This window comes from Natator depressus, chromosome 17 (assembly GCF_965152275.1).
Source record: "Natator depressus isolate rNatDep1 chromosome 17, rNatDep2.hap1, whole genome shotgun sequence".
In the NCBI taxonomy this organism is placed as follows: Eukaryota; Metazoa; Chordata; order Testudines; family Cheloniidae; genus Natator; species Natator depressus.
In genome coordinates, this window is record NC_134250.1 from 20,269,126 (window position 1) to 20,285,606 (window position 16,481).

Genomic DNA, 16,481 nt, shown 5'->3' on the forward strand with positions numbered 1-16,481 from the left:
CCTGCATTTAGCCAGAGATTTTTAAAGCTACCTAAGCAATTTGAATGGCCATTGGGCATCCAGAGCCCTAAGGTGGCTTTGAAAGCCTCAGTATTAAACCATTGACATGTGCCTGCAACTTTAACCTTGCCTTAATGACGTTTTGTGTGTTCTCTTCTGCGTACTTTGAGTCTTCTCGGATTCAGTGCACACATTTTCCAGGAGTGTCCAAGTCATTAGGGCAGAGATGGAAACGTCTCCAGAGGCAAAAAACAATTTGTTTCTGGGCAATTGCTGTGCTCTCTCTAGTCACCACAAGTGCCAGTCAGAGGAAAGCTTCAGAGGTGAGATAGGAAGAGGTGCAGTGACTTGGTGGAAGGGAAGGAGGAGGGGAGAGAACTCTAGCTAGCTGGAGCAAGGTCAGTGAAAGAAGGTTCCACAACTGGAGAACGTGGACTGTGGGGAACGAGTGGGTTGGGAAGTAGGGGATGTGTGGTGGGAGATAGGGGGAGAACGGAGGGGTGGACATGAGGAGCTCTATGAAAGACCGCCTCCAAATGTCAGGGTGGCTATTTTGAGTGAGTGGGTGGGAAGTAGGCAGAGAGGCAAGGGGAGATTGGAAGAGTTCTGTCCTTCCTTTCCTGTCTCCTTCTTCCAAATGCCCCAAGCCCTGTTGCAATAGTTTGATTTCACAGCTTCCCCACACTATGGATAACTGTAGTGACTCATCTCATGCCCCCAACTGGGGTAGAACATATGCAAATATTCAGAAGCAAGGAAATGAAGAAGAAACTCAAAGCAACTGCTAGTTCTCAGAGTATGTTTCACAATCATGGAGCTGTGATGCAAAAGGTTTGGAGGAAATTGCTAAGCAGAGAAGGCTTAAACTGCATAAAGCCGAGCTATACTGCTACAAGCTATCAATCCTTACACTTCAGGGAATAAGCTGCTCACCAGAAGGGGTCAGGAAGAAATGTCCTTCCTGGATCAGCGTACAGAGCCGATTTGGTGTTTTATGCCTTCCTCTGAAGCAACAGAGACAGGCTGCTGCTGACAGCAGAATACTGGACTAGACAGACCATCGCTTAGAGTGGGGCAGTTCCTACCTTCCTGGTGTTGGCTGTAAGGTAAATAACGGGGGCGTGTTTCATGACAGAGATAATGTCTTGAGTCTTCTGGCTGCATTTCAAGCACTTTGAACAGGCAAAGTGTGATATAAGTGGCATGTATTGTTTTATCAGTGATTTTATGGTTATAGGGTCTTGCCTTCAGCTGAAAGGTAGGGGCCAGTGCAAGAGGCAGGATCTTGGATTCAGCAGCCAGAGCTGTGTGGCAAAGCATGACTTCCAACCAAAGTTGACTTTCCCTACATTTATAATGAAATCATGGTTGAACATGGCTTGTGTCCTAAATATCATGAGAATCTGGCTAATCATCTTGGTGCCCACACCCAGCCCTGTTCTAATGCAAGCTATGCAGTGTGTTCCTTGTACAGAGGGAGATAAGGCACCTTAGATAGTTTTCCAAATGCAGGAGATGAAATTGAAAACAGAGTGAAAAATGCATTGAGACATCCCTATCAACTGAAACAAATCTGATGGGAGCTGCTATGGCTGGAGGTTGCTAGGGCAAACAAGATGGTCAAATATCTCATAGAAGTGAGATTATCTTGCATGTACTTGACAGTACCTTTTTGTAGGGAGGACTCAATAGCACTCCACCACTGTGATATGTGCATGCAGCTGCAAGTCAGAGGAAAACCGCAAAGTGGCCAGGGATTTTTAATATGCACCCAGAGCAGACATGATCTCACTCTTTGCCCCCAAAAAGCCAGAAACAGTAATCGCAGTGGAACTCAATGCATCAAAGAGAAGGAAGAGCCCCTGTGACTCCGGCCAGGATCTGAACCCCCAGCAGGGCTGGTCTTGGGTTCAGATTTATTCCCCCAGTTGAGTCCCATGCAGGGATTCAAACCTTAAGCCAGCTCTTGCTTGGGGTAAAGGTTTGAACCCAGGTCCATGTCCCATGGGTCAGGGGCGTCAGATGTTAGATCCAGGCCCTGCTTCACGGGATGATGCTGGAACCTGGACTCTGCCTGGGGCCATTCAGATTTGATCCTGAAACAGGGCCCTGCCCAGGGTTATGAAGCTCCAGCTAGGTTGGGCCTGGGGATTTGCTCTTGGAGTCCAAGGGTGGGATTTACAAGGTGAGGGGACCCTGGCACCAGGCTCTGTAGTGGGGTGAAGATAGGGTGACCAGATGTTCCAATATTAGGGGCTTTATTTTATATAAGCAACTCTACCCCACTCCCTGAAAGAATTCCTGATTTTTCACACTTGCTAGCTAGGTGAGGGGACCCGCCCCTGCCTCGGGCGGGATTCGAACCGTGTTTCCCAGGGACTAGTTATGTCCGCCCTCATGGTCTAAGCACCACTCCCAGCCTGAGTTGCGCTGCCCCGCCTCCCCACCAGCGGTCGCTGTGGCGGCGCCGGCTGGCAGGGCCGAGAGGCCGCTCTAGCCCTCCTCTCGCTGGCTTCTACCGCTCTGGCCCACGTCTCTTTGGCTGGCGGCCGCCGGGGTGGGGAGTTGTCATAGCGCCGCCGCCGCGCGGTGCGGAGGGGGAGGTTCGGTGCAGGCGCCAGCGCCCTTCCCCTCCCCCCGCCCCCGCCCTCGCCGGAGGGGACGGCCCGGGCCGGGTGATACCAGAGACACCCCCTCCCGGCAGCGAGGGGCAGAGCAGGTGAGGGGGACGGGGGGTCAGGAGAGAGGCGGGGGCTGCCCGGGGTTGGGGGGAGCAGGAGGGAAGGACGGGCTGCTTGGGGTGGGGGGGGCAGGAGAGAGGCGGGGGGGCTGCCTGGGGTGGGGGTGGGGGTGGGTGGGGGAGGAGAGAGGCGGGGGGGCTGCCCGGGGTTTTGGGGGGGCGGGGGGGCTGCCCGGGCTTGGGAGGGCAAGAGGGAGGGATGGGCGGCCCGGGGTTGGGGAAGGCAGGAGGGGCGGGGGTCAGGAGACAGGCGGGGGGGGCTGCCCGGGGTTGGGGGGAGCAGGAGGGAAGGACGGGCTGCCTGGGGTGGGGGGGGCAGGAGAGAGGCGGGGGGGCTGCCTGGGGTGGGTGGGTGGGTGGGGGAGGAGAGAGGCGGGGGGGCTGCCCGGGGTTTTGGGGGGGGCGGGGGGGCTGCCCGGGCTTGGGAGGGCAAGAGGGAGGGATGGGCGGCCCGGGGTTGGGGAAGGCAGGAGGGGCGGGGGTCAGGAGACAGGCGGGGGGGGCTGCCCGGGGTTGGGGGGGCAGAAGAGAGGAGGGGGGACAGGATGGGGGGCTGCCTGGGGTTGGGGGGGCAAGAGAGAGGCGGGGGGGCTGCCTGGGGTTTTGTGGGGGCGGGAGAGAGGCAGAGGGGCTGCCTGGGGTTTTGGGGGAGTGGGAGAGAGACGGGGGGGCTGCGTGGGGTTTTGGGGGAGCGACGGACTGCCCGGGGTTGGGGGAGGCGGGGGGGGGCTGCCTGGGGTTGGGGGGGCAAGAGAAAGGTGGGGGGGCTGCCTGGGGTTTTGGGGGGAGTAGGAGGGAGGGATGGGCTGCCTGGGGTTGGGGGAGGCAGGAGGAGGGGTCAGGAAAGAGGCGGGGGGGCTGCCCGGGGTTGGGGGGGCGGGAGAGAGGCGGGGGGGCTGCCCGGGGTTTTGGGGGGGGCAGGAGAGAGGCGGAGGGGGCTGCCCGGGGTTTTGGGGGGAGCAGGAGGGAGGGATGGGCTGTCCGGGGTTGGGGGGGCAGGAGAGAGGTGGGGGGGGGCTGCCTGGGGTTGGGGGGGCAGGAGAGAGGTGGGGGGGGGCTGCCTGGGGTTGGGGGGGCAGGAGAGAGGTGGGGGGGCTGCTCGGGTTGTGGGGGCTGCCCCGGGGGGGTAGGAGAGAGGTGTGTGGGGGAGGTGTTGGGGGGTCATTGGGCTTTGTTCTCTCTTGGGCAGGGGGTGAGGCGAAGGGGGCTGTATTGCTGCGGAGGGGTTGGTGAAGGGTTGGGGAGCCCCTTAACAAAGTCTTGTGGGTAAAGCCTGAGATTGTGGGGACTGGGAGTTAGGAGCTGCTGTATTTCAAACCCTGGCTGCAGTGTGCTGGCAGGTAAGTCCCCTTCCCTCTCTGTGTGCCTTGCTTTCCCCATTTGTCCAACGGCCACAGTGACACTGAACCCCCTGGCAGAGGGTTGTGAGGCTCAGTTAGCTACTATGTGTAAATGCTGCCAGACAGTAGAGTGCTGTGGAAGTGTCAAGTGTTGTTATTTTGCCTTAACTGTTTGCTGTCATGTGCATTTTATCACGTCCAAAGTCCTTGCTCATTTGGTACAATGCCAGTGGCACCAGGATGCTGTTTTCTTGATGTGATGGAGCCAAACTAGTTTCTCAATGAATAACTTTACCCGTATAGTGGAAATACCCTTCCTGTTTTTATGTCATAAACAAAATCAGGCAAAAATTAAATATTTATCTTAACAAAGTGTAAATAACGATGGAAATGTAACAGGAAGGCAAAGGGGCATTATCTGTGAGCCAGGTGAAAAGTAAAGGTAGTTTGCCTGTTCTTCAGAGGCTTTTTCCTGTAAGCTAGACAAAGTGTTGCTGGGGAAGTAATGACATGCCTTGGCAAGGTAGGCTTCTAACAAACATTGCAGTATTATGATTAATTGTAAATAAGTGTCTCACATTGAAAACTCACTTACACATAGTCCAGTCTGAATTTGTACAGATTAGGCACTTGGTGGGCGGGGAAGGAAGCACCTGCAAGTACTTTACACGTTTTGAACGTTAATGGAAGGACTCTTGCACTTCATAACAGTTCATGTATCTTAATCTAATGTATATTTATGATAGCAGAAGGCAAGCCAATACTGTAGAGTTAAGCATGACATAAGAATTTAGCTAGCTACAAGAATTTAGCTTTACAGTTCACAGATTCTAGTAGTGTGCAAGGTGATGTTTAATCTGCCAAGAGATATGGAAGCGTGTGTCATTTATGTATTGTTTACTAAGACTCTGCATTGCCACTAATTTTTTTTTTCACAGAATATGTATATGTTATGTCCTAGAGCACGTTGTGCAATTCTTAATTAGATGTTCTCTTTAGAGAACTATAATGCTATGGTGTATTAAGTTGTGTTACTCGGTCTTTCTCGCTTGACTGGATCAATAAGGAACTGGACTAAGGGAAATACTTCTCTAGTTTCAGCACTCCCTTTCATTACGCTGGTGATTGGAAAGTAAAGTAATTTTTTATTTAGGATTATCTTTCTGCAGGTTTGAAGGCAGTGGGGTTTCTTTTTCTTACACTAGCTGTACTAACTGCAAATTGATATGGCATAGATGGCTACAGTAATCCTTTTTGGTTTTGTTTGAAATTTACTCAGTGTCATAATTTTCACTAGTACCATTTTATTTTGCCAGTTCCAAATAAATTGAACCCATATAAGTATTAGCAGAAGAGTAGTGGGGGTGAACTATCTGTGTTCAAACAATATTTTTATATTATTTCCTGTATGTTCTAGATCAGTGGTCCTCAACCTATTTACCATTGTGGGATACACATGCAGCTCTCTGTATTTGGTGGGCCTCATCCACACACAACACAATATACCAGGAGTGGCCAAACTTACTGAACCTCCAAGCTGCATACAATAATCTTCAGAAGTTTGAGAGCCGCAAGACACACACAACCTGCCCTATGGGGCGGCACCTGCTGGGCTGTGGGGCTTCTGTCCCGATGCTCCCCCCGAGGGCTAAAGTCCTTAACCCCCTCCCGGCAGAAGCCCCATGTCTTACCACACTGCCGCAGAGCAGAAGCCCCGAGCTCCCGCCTTGCCCAGTCTTGAAGGTGGAGAATGGGTGGGGTGCTCGGGGAGCTCCAGGAGCCGCACTTCGACTGTGAAAGAGCTGCATGCGACTCATGAGCCACTGTTTAGCCCACCTGCAATATACTCTACCTGTACGTCCCTGAAAATGTCACATGGGCCGCAGCTCTGTGCTGATTGGGCCGTGGGTTGAGAACCACTGTTCTAGACCCTCCCTTCTCTCATATTCAGAATACTATGTCCCTATAACAACTTCTGTGTTCACAATGTTGGTGGTGAGAAGGATTTGTGGTTATATCAGCAAGCTGCCCTATGGATAAACATAACTGGCTTTAATGGAACAACTGGGTCCAATGAAACAAATTGATCCACCTAAATCCATTCTCTTGTCTACTACACTGGCCAGTGCTGGCTGCTTCAGGATGCATCCTGTGAGTGGTTGGGAAACTGTCTAACTATAGAGCAGAGGGGTTTGGGCATTTCCTCTGTCAGTATTAATCAGACTTTAATGAAAGCAAAGATATCTTCCACTGTAATTTATGTCTGTGGATAAATGTTTATTTACCCATGCCTTTACTGAGGTGAAATAGACTTCCACAGGTTTCCACAAGAGTTATGCCCTTTGAATGGAGTGTCCTCGTACCCTTTCTTCCTATGCTTGCAGGATTAAAAATAAAATTAAGGCAGAAAGCCACGCAATAATATCTTTAAACTATCTGGGGCTTGTTAGCATACTAGATGCATTTATTTTGTCAATCTAATTCCTTCCTCCCTTCCCCATCCCAAAGCTGTATTCCCTGTCTTTGTTGTTGGCTTTGGAAGTACGTGCTTTTAATTTTCATAGCTAAAGATGTACTGATTACTTGTAATACTGTAGCCTTGTAATTCAACCCACCAAGTTTGTTGGTTTCATTTACTTATAACCTAGTCCGGGGTGGGCAAACTACAGCCTGGGGGCCGCATCCAGCCCTTCAGACGTTTTAATCTGGCCCTCGAGCTACCGACGGGGAGCGGAGTCCGGGGTTTGCCTTGCTCCACACGTGCCGTGGCTCTGCACGGCTCCCGGAAGCAGCGGCATGTCCTCCCTCCGGCTCCTACGCATACAGGCAGCCTGGGGGCTCCGCACGCTGCCCCTGCCCCAAGCGCCGGCCCCGCAGCTCCCATTGACTGGGAACTGTGAGCATTCATGGCCCGCCATACAATTTCCATACCCTGATGTGGCCCTCGGGCCAGTTTGCCCACCGCTGACCTAGACTGTAAATTCTTTGGGGGCAGGGACTGATTTAAATGTTTGTTCAGTGCCTACATATTTTGGAAGGAATATTAAATCTAATGTTTCAGGCCTTAAACTAGTCTCTATAGAGATCATGGTGAAACCTCATGTCGAGGCAGGCTATCCTACAGCTGTCTACTGTGGGGATCATACACCTTTCTCTGAGGTATCTGGTTAGACTTACTCAGTTTCTCTAAACTGGAGGTGAGGCTGATCAATCTGTAATTCCTGGAAACTCCTCAAGGCTTTTTTTTCTAGAAGATACATTTCCACATTAGTGACTTTCAAGTCTTTAGAAACAATTGTTGCTTTTAGAGCAGGGGTGGGCAAACTTTTTGGCCTGAGGGCCATATCTGGGTATGGAAATGGTATGGAGGGCCATGAATGCTCACGAAATTGGGGGTTGGGGTGCAGGAGGGGGTGAGGGCTCCAGAGGGGGAGGGCAGGGGCAGCGTGTGGAGTCCCCTAGCTGACGCTACCTGTAGGAGTCGGAGGGGGGACATGCCGCTGTTTCCAGGAGCCGCGTGGAGCCACAGCATGCGCAGAGCGGGGCAAGCCCCCGACCCTGCTCCCCGGCGAGAGCTCGAGGGCCGGATTAAAATGTTTGAAGGGCTGGATGTGGCTCCCGGGCCGTAGTTTGCCCACCCATGTTTTAGAGACAGGATGCATCCTTTTCAGGATCTCCCAATATCTATTGAGTACCTAGTAATTTCCTGCACTTGAGTTTCTCAATTTGCTCTAGAATACTAATTAGATTTCCTTTTTTGGTAAAGCCACACTGACTTCCTATGTCAGGTAAGGTTTGAATAGGAATTGGTATGCCTTCATTTGTTTAGCTTGCCCCAAGAGCTAAACTATGTAAGTTGGGTTTTAACCTATGTAAGAGTGCTCACACACAAAAATGCATTGATTTAACTACATTAGTGCAACATCACACCCTTAGGTGCACTAGTGCAACTTGTATGTGTAGATCAGGGGTCGGCAACCTATGGCACGCGTGCCAAACACGGCACGTGAGCCGATTTTTAATGGCACGCTGCTGCCTGCCGGGTCCCAGCTGCGAGCCCCGCTCAGCCCGCTACTGAACCCCTGGGACCCCGGCAGGCAGCAGTGTGCCATTAAAAATCCTGCCTGCCCTGGCCGGCCCCCCCCCCCCCCGCCCCCCGTGGGGGCAGGGTGAAGAAGGTTAGTCCTGCTGGCTACTGCTGCAGGGCAGGCAAGCTCCCTCCTCCCCCGCCTCTTCCCCCAGCGTGCTGGGTTGCTGCCCCTCCTCCTCTCCCTCCCTGCCGCCCATCAGCTGATGGCCCTTGCAACAGAGGGGGAGAAGCTGCTTTGGGGAGGAGGTGGAGAAGAGTTGGGGACAGGGCCTTGGGGACAGGGTGTGGAATCAGGGCATGTCCCCTCCAGCCCCCTGTCTTGAGCCACTCTGGGCAGGGGGCTGGGAGCACCCGCATGACCCTAGCCCACACCCCCAGCCCTCTGCCTTGATCCCAGCACCCCCCTCACACACTCCTAGCCCTGACTCCAGCCCCCCCCCACAGACCCAGCCCCCCCACACCCCATGCCCTGATTCCTGCACCCCCTCACATGCCCCCAGCCCTCTGCTATGACTCCTGCACCCGCCACACCCCATGTCCTGACTCTTGCACCCCCACTCTGAGCACCAAATGGGAGTTCCCGCACCCCCCCCCCACACACACACACATTCCCACCTGCACCCCTTGCACCAAATGGGAGCTGCCCAGGTAAGCACTCCACACCCAAACCTCCTGCCCCAACCCTGAGCCCCCTCTGTCATTCTAGCTCTTGGCCAGGCCCAACACCCCAACCTCCAGCCTACTCCTTCACCCCCAGCTCTGTGCTCAGTGCACTCCCACCCTCAGCTCAGTGCAGAGAGAGAGGAAGAGAATGGGCGAGAACCAGGGAGAAGGTAGGTACCCACTCTATGTGGGCAGGGCTGGGATCCCAGACCGGCAGCGGGCTGAGCCGCTCGGCCCACTGCCGGTCTGGGGTCCCGGCTGCTGGCCCCGCTCAGCCCGCTACTGGTCTGGGGTTCTGGCTGCCAGCCCCTTGTCAGCCGGGGTGGTCCTGGTCGCAGGCCCCGCTCAGCCCGCTGCCGGCTTAGGTGAACGGAATCCCAGGCTGGCAGCAGGCTGGCGGCGTAAGATCAGCATTTTAATTTAATTTTAAATGAAGCTTCTTAAACATTTTGAAAACCTTGTTTACTTTACATATGATAATAGTTTTAGTTATATAATAAATAGACTTATAGAGAGAGACACCTTCTAAAAAACATTAAAATGTATTACTGGCACGCAAAACCTTAAATTAAAGTGAATAAATGAAGACTCAGTACACCACTTCTGAAAGGTTGCCGACTCCTGGTGTAGATCAAGCTTATGTCGATATTGTCCCTTGTCAGGGTCAAAACAATCTGCTCTAAAAGCAGTCATTCTATGGTATCAGTAAATCGCTTCTTCGTACCATACCGTTCAGTCAGTTTTGTGGTTGTTAAAATCACCCACTGTAAACATTTGCTAATGAGAGGTTATTTATAGTGCTTTCGGTTTATGTGCAATGATGATATGTTTTGTAGGCTTGCATCATGCATTCATAGTTTTCTTACACATTCACGTCAATATTCCTTTGGAACTTTTTTCTCTTTAGCTAGCTGTGGCTCAGGCAAGGCACTGAGCAATGGAATTCTTTGGATGGGAGGGGTGGTCGGTAGCAAGTTAAAGCTGCATTGTACCTTGCAACTAGTGCATTCTGATACAAAACAACTTTGGTAACTCTGCTGTGGTCCCCGTGAGGAGAGTTGGATTGGTGGACCCTTTGTCCTTTAACTAGTTGCAGTGAGCTACTTTTATTCATCACATCTCTAATGGGATCTTCACAGGTACCTGGTTTTGTAATTTTTAGCACAAATGGGTCCTGGAGTCCTGAAATAATTTTTTTTAGAATGATCAGTATCTCTATAATTATAGGAAGATGAATGGCTTCTGTGTTTAGACAAATAGCATTTTTTCTCATGTGAATCCAGGAAACTCTTCCCATATGTGCCTGACATTCTAGGCTAATTGCAGAGACGGGTGAAATGTGAAGCCTAATAGATGGTTGGAGGGTGTTTTGGGGGGTGGGGTGATTAAACAATAATGAAACTGTTAGATGCTTGCAGGGAAACACTGCTGCCTGTGTGTGGACTTTGCACTGGAGAAAGTTTCAATTGTTCCAAAGCAGGGCTTGCTCTAAAATGTAGCTTTTGTGGCTGCTAGTAGCATAGTTGTCTAAATTACTGACTCTCTTGAGGCCATTATACAGGCATTGCAAAATATTTTTGGAAACAGTTTATTTTATGATTCAAATAAAGCTTTGTTTTAAATGTCCCTTCCCACTTTATAATCAAAAACCTAGAAATTGAGGAAGATAATTCTTATATTTTTTAATTCACAGAATGCTGCAATTCAAAATTCAGGTTCTTCAAACTGGAGACTGATATTTGCGTAGTTCATGCCTTGTAGTTTTTAAAGAAATTGAAAAACTTGTCAGGTGTTGTATGTGATCACTTGTTTCCTTATCAGGTCAGTCAGCTTCTGTTCTGTGTTGCTATTTCATATCATTTTTGTGCACAGGGACCTCTGTTACCATAAGTAAGCACAAGTTTACACTACAAAATTAAGTCAACCTAAGTTTACGTTGATGTACAGCCGCCACAATAATAAATCACTTTTACACGTCCACAGGACACTCCTTTCAGAGTAACAGCCATGTTAGTCTGTATTCGCAAAAAGAAAAGGAGTACTTGTGGCACCTTAGAGACTAACCAATTTATTTGAGCATGAGCTTTCGTGAGCTACAGCTCACTTCATTGGATGCATGCATACAGGGCTGACTGGAAACATGGTGCAGTTTTCTCTAACCCATAATGTTATCTCCATCCCATAATGTTTCGTGCCTCTTTTCAAAAGCCCCACAACCCACTCCATCTGTGTGAGAAGGATGGATCCTGCAAAGCTCTGCATTGTTGTGATGAGCCTTGCAAGCATGGCGCGCCTGATCCTGCGGTATTTGCAGAGCTGCCAGAGGAGCTACAGGGAACATGATGACTCCTTGGAGGTTAGGTTGCTGTGGGACATAGAAACAATTCAAGGTGGTTGTTGGATTCACAGAGCAGCTGCAGAGGTGGAGTGCTGGTTCGGAACCTGAGAAACAAGCACTGACTGTTGGGATCACATTGTTATGCAGGTATGGGATGACTCGCAGTGTCTGCAGAATTTTTGGATGTGCAAGGCCACATTCCTAGGTGTGTTTGTGTGTGTGTAGCTTTCCCAAGCCCTCCAGCAGAGTGACACCAAAATGAGAGCTGCACTGACCGTGGAAAAGCAATTGGTGATTGCTAGTGATCAGTTGGGGATCAATTTGGAGTAGGGAAATTCACTGTGGGGGTAGCTGTGATGCAAGAATGCAGGGCCATTAATTGCATCCTGCTATGAAGAACTGTGACTTTGGGCAATGTGTAGGACATATTGGATGATTTTGCAGAAATGGTGTTTCTGAACTGTGGTGGAGCGATAGTGGCACACGTATCCCTATTTTGGCACCAGACCACCTTGCCACAGAGTACATCAACGGAAAGGGATGCTTTTCTATGGTATTACAAGCATTGTGGATCACCAGGGATGTTTTACTGACATCAACGCAGGATGGTAAAGGAAGCTGCATACACACACATCTTTAAGAACATAGGCTTGTTCAGAAAGCTGCAAGCAGGGACTTTCTTTCCAGACCAGAGGATTACCATTGGGGATGTTGAAATGCCAGTAGTGATCCTGGGAGACCCAGCCTACCCCTTACTCCCGTGGCTCATGAAGCCGTACACCAACCACCTTGACAGCAGCAAGAAGCGCTTTAACAACAGGCTCAGCAGGTGCAGAATGACCGTTGAATGTGCCTTTGGCTGTTTGAAAAGCTGCTGGTGCTGTCTACTCATGAGATTTGATCTCAGTGGAAAAAAAATCCCAATGGTTATAGCTGCCTGCTGTGTGCTGCATAATATCTGTGAAGCAAAGGGGGAAAAGTTTCTGCTGGGGTGAAGGGTGGAGGTGGAATGGCTGTCTGCTGATTTTGAGCAGCCAGATACTGGGGTTATAAGAAGAGCTCAACAGGGAGCTATATCAATTAGGGAGTCTTTGAAAGACCATTTTAATAGTGACCCACAGTAAAGTATGTTGCTGTAGTGTGCTCTGCTTGGCACTGGTTTTTTTGAACCCCGGTATGAACCTTGTAATGAGTGCTCAGTGTGTAGTAATATAACATTGAAAATGAATGTACCTATTGCCATTATCTGTGAATGATGTCAGACCCACCCAGCATATGCTGTGAACTAATAAAGATGAATTAAGTTTTCATAAATAGACTTTTATTCCAAACCCATGCAAACAGACATATTTATAAAGGAATTAAACTTTATAAATATAAATCCCCTTTGAAGGGGAAAGAACATTCATTTTCATTTCACAAACACATACACCAGCCGTATCTCTCACAGGTCAGTGTATGTGTGGCTGTGATTGCCTGTACTCTCCTTCAGGGTGGAGTGATGGGGTAGTGCATCAGCCCCGGATTTCCTGGGAATGTGTGTAGGCAGGTCCCAGAATGCAACTATCTATGGGCTGCAGAGGAAGGCGAGCACGGATCTGTTGAACCTGAAGATCAACAAGAGTCTCCAGCATCTCTCGTTTGCTGCTTGAGAAGTGCTAGCATCTCCTGCTGCTCTCTCTCTCTCCTTTTCCTTTGCTTTTCTCCTCTCCATTCTATCCCTTTCCTTTCTGTCCTTGAGGGTGATCCTCCAAGCTCTGTGCTCAGTATCTGAAGCACCAGAGGCTTGCAGGATCTCTTGAAACATGTCACTACACGTCCTCTTCCTCCTTCTTCTTATCTGGCTGAGCCGCTCCGCTGGTGTGGATGGAGAGACCCTCAAGGTCACATTTCCAGATACAAAAGATACAGTACACAGAGGTACTACTGAGAGTGTATTCACAAGATAAACGGAAACTTGGTATCCTGAACTCACTCCCCTTCATCCACACAAGTTACAGGCACTACATTCTCACTTCTCCTTGAGATTCATAGAGCACAGCAGCAGTCCCAACCATGATGAATACGGCCCAAAGACAGGGGGCAAGTTGGGACAATGGGGGTGTGGTAGCTCATGGGCATGACTATATGTGGTTAGGGGAATTGAACTGAATGCTGGTACCGTTTTCCACAGGCAGTGGTGATGTTAGCTGAGATCTCACTCCTGCGTGTAGTGGAGGCTGAAAGGGAACAGCTCCTGCATGCATCTGTCTGCAGACTGGGACCCTATGCTGCTAGCCTGTGCGCTGCAATGGTGCCTGCTGAAGTAATTGCTGAGTGGTGTGGGAAAGTGTCCTATTGTGGCGGAAGAAATAAGGCAGCCCCACCCAGAAACCTTGGGCAGAGGATTGCAGACTACCTCCGGGAAAGTTTCCTCAAGATCTTTATGGAGGATTCATGGGACATCCCAGTGCACTTAAACAAATTATTGTGCAGGGCCCCCTTGGCCTAATTGTACAAGGGAGTGAGAAGCAGATAGCAACTTTGCATCTATTGGTTATTTCACTACCTGTTCAAGCATGATTTAAAAAAGAGTAAATGAACAGAGGTGTCCTTGCAGTTTCAAAGCAAATTGCGCACTTACCAGAGGTTCCTTCCCCTGCATCAGGCTTGCCCATACTGGACTGTAGGGACTGGCTCAACTGCTCTGGAATAAACAGGTCCTGGCTGGCTGCACCACTGGATCCCCCGGTCATCTGTCCCCCATACTACTCCTCCCTTGTCCAACATCACCTCCTCACTATTCACTCAGGGGGCCTGTGATTCTGACTCCCCTGAAGTACCACGGAGCTCTTCGGGGTGGTCTCAGCCGAGGATGGCACGCAGCTCTTTGTAAAAGTGGCGTATCTGCGGCTCTGCACCAGAACAACTGTTAGCGTCCCTGGCCTTCTGGTATGCCTGCCGCAGCTTCTTGGCTTTCATGTGGCACTGCTACGGGACCCTCTTTTAGCCCTTCTCCCTCATGCCCCGAGTGGTCTGCTCGCAGATATGGACATTTCTACAGCTAGATCGTAGCTGTGCCTGCCCAGCCTCTTCTCCCCACAGACACAGGAGCTCCACCACCTCCTGTGTACTCCAGGCAAGAGCACGTCTGCAGCGTGTAACCAGCATGGTCAGCTGGGCAGTTGCTAGGTGAGCTGTCCATGCTAAACAAACAGAAAATGGAATTTCAAAAATTTGTGAGCATTTAGAGTAGAAGGGTGTATACCGGTGTACCTGGCTGCTGGGCAACAAAGTTCAAAATGGTGACCATGGCGGTCACAGTAGGGCATTGTGCGACACCTCCCAGAGGCCACTAAAATTGACATAAGCAACGCAGTGTCTAGACTGACGCTGCGTCGACCTATCGGGGAGGTGGAGTTATTAAGTTGGCGTGGTGGGTGAGTTACATCAACAGGAGCCACATTTTAGTGTAGACGCTTACAGAGTTAGATCAGCATAAGCTGCCTTATGCCAACCTAACTCTGTAGTGTAGATCAGGCCTAACTCTATTTATTACAGAGGCTTCCTTTACACAGAGGAGAACTGCAAGACTCTGGATGCAGGCTCTTGTACAAAAAGCAGCTTACTCTTCTAACTTGCTTTACTATTTTTGTGTTTATGCCAAGACTTTTCCCCTCCCCATCTCTTTTTTTTCCTTTTGTTTAATCATTGAAAGGTCACAATCCTCTGTGTATGACATCACTATATTCCCATGAAAATTACACAAGTCATTCAATCAGCATTGTGACTTCCTTCTAGGATGAAGTAAGAAATGGCTAAAATGTGTTGCCACTGATGCTATTAAATATATTGGAGCTCTAAAAGTGAATTGAAATATTTTAAAAATACATACAAAACTGTAAGATGTCAAAATGTAGGTAATTATGTATATTTAAATATTACAAATAATTAATGCATTTTGGAGCAAAATACTTGAAAATTACTTTTTTTTTTTTTTGGGGGGGGTGCTCCTACCCTGGCTTTCAGATATCCTTGTCTACTGCTACAGTTGATGCTGGTAACACCTTAAAGCTGTGTAAAGAATGGCTTTTACCTGATTGTTGTAGAGGTGCTGATGTCATCTCTGAACGGATGTTTTAGTGAGTAAAAATCTCTTTGTAATGTAAGTCTGCGTGTTCTAAAAATTTGAGATCTCAAAAATAGCATGTTTGATATTATTTATGCATTTCCGTTCTCCTGACTCAGTCCATTGCTTTACATGTAAGATCACCCTTCTCACCAGTGATGACATTTTCAGTGATTACATGTCCTATGACATTTCCAGAACTTCAAGCCCGTAGAGATGTGTATGTTCTTATCCTGATGGCTGCTAAGACATGTTACTTCTATGTTTAATTCCAAAATAAATGTATGTTTTCAATGTGAAGATCCATCTTCATGTAAATGGATAATTCTTAATGAGCCATCAAGTTAAGAAACTAGAAGTCAGAGTGGATATAACTTAATTTGATGTTAAAAGGCTGTTTGGCTAAAAACACAACATAATATAGCGCTTTTTAATGTCAGAACTGTCGTCTATTTCTTGTGTTAGGATGCCAGATAACAACAGCTGTCATTTCTGATCCATCACAGAATGCTGCCTGTGCACGGAAGAGATTAAATGGACATCTTTAGTTGTTTTAGAATCGAATGAGTAAGCATACTGGGTCAGTCAAAAGTTATGTTTACAAGAGTGAGAGAGATTTTCCCAAGAGTGAGAGAAAACAAGATAGATCAACTCCTGCCAACTTTCATGATTGGTTTTTTCTTCAAGCCCCAATTCCAGTAATCATATTATTATTTGACAATCTCAGCAGTTGTCTTCCCCCCCCCCCCCCACACACACACAAAATCTGCCATCATGGTTGCCAAGAGGAACTTGAAAATGTGACTCAAAAGTACCCTAAAGGTTTAAGACCCAAAAGACAAATAAAATTCCCCAGATTATTATTTTTTTTTTTTATTTTTTAATTTCATGATTTTTAAGCCACTCATGATTTTGAGGGCAGGGGGTGTTGTTTATGATTTTTGAATGCTTGGAGTTGGCAGTACTATATTAGTTGGGAACTAAAATATGAACCTTTTATGCCTAATGACTTGGATCATATATGGGGGATTTATTCTCCATGATATAGGTCTGGAATCTCGTTGATGTTGGTTATTGTGGGACAGTTGAAGTGATCAGTAGCTACTAACCTTGCCATCTTTTTTTAGAATTGTGGGTGTGGCTTTTGAATAACTTGGCATGGTGACTTAACCAGGTTTGTCAAATTTATGTTGTTTACTGGG

At 48.9% G+C, this 16,481-nt stretch overlaps 1 protein-coding gene across 1 annotated transcript in view; it reads left to right on the forward strand.

Annotated features, from left to right (window-relative positions):
* The first annotated feature begins 2,633 nt into the window (after window positions 1–2,633).
* Window positions 2,634–16,481, forward strand: part of RFFL (ring finger and FYVE like domain containing E3 ubiquitin protein ligase) — a 54,050-nt gene continuing 40,202 nt past the window's right edge. Inside the window, exon 1 of the mRNA XM_074975021.1 lies at window positions 2,634–2,719. The gene's annotated coding sequence lies outside the window, so the exon portion shown is untranslated. The remainder of the gene's footprint in view (window positions 2,720–16,481) is intronic.